This window comes from Myotis davidii, unplaced genomic scaffold (genome assembly GCF_000327345.1).
Source record: "Myotis davidii unplaced genomic scaffold, ASM32734v1 scaffold78, whole genome shotgun sequence".
NCBI lineage: Eukaryota > Metazoa > Chordata > Mammalia > Chiroptera > Vespertilionidae > Myotis > Myotis davidii.
In genome coordinates, this window is record NW_006290305.1 from 918,512 (window position 1) to 919,062 (window position 551).

A 551-nucleotide genomic window follows, 5' to 3' on the forward strand; every position below is an offset into this window, starting at 1 on the left:
GACTCGGAAGGCGGGCTGTGAGGGGCCAGCGTGAGAAGAGCCAGGAGAGAACACAGCACAGATGCCGGGAAGGCTTCATTGAGGAAGTTACCTGAAGAACTGCTGCAGTTAGAAATGCGAGCGGAGGCAGTTCAAAGCAGAGCGGCTAAGCTTTGTCGTTTCCTGGTTGTGTGGCTTTGAACAAGTTATTTAACGTCTCTGAGCCTCAAGTTCCTCCTCCGTAAAATGCGACTAGTAATAACCTCCCTGCAAGGTTGTTGTGAAAATTAGCGCCTGGAACGTGGACGAAGCTCAAGAATGCCAGTGCGATTTGATGGAGGCTGCCGGGGCCGCGTGGACGCCGGTGGAAACGCGTCATTCAGGTGCGTGGAGACGCTGCTGGGGCTCCTCCCCGCGGCGGCTTCCGGCCCCCGCCTGGACTCTGCCTTTGAGGTCAGAGGTCCCCGCCCACTTGGCACCTGATTGGCTCTTTCCGCTACGAAGCACCATTCCTATAGGCTCTTGGGGGCTGGGGCGGGTCCCAATGCTCCGAGGAAGGACTGTGGCTGTTT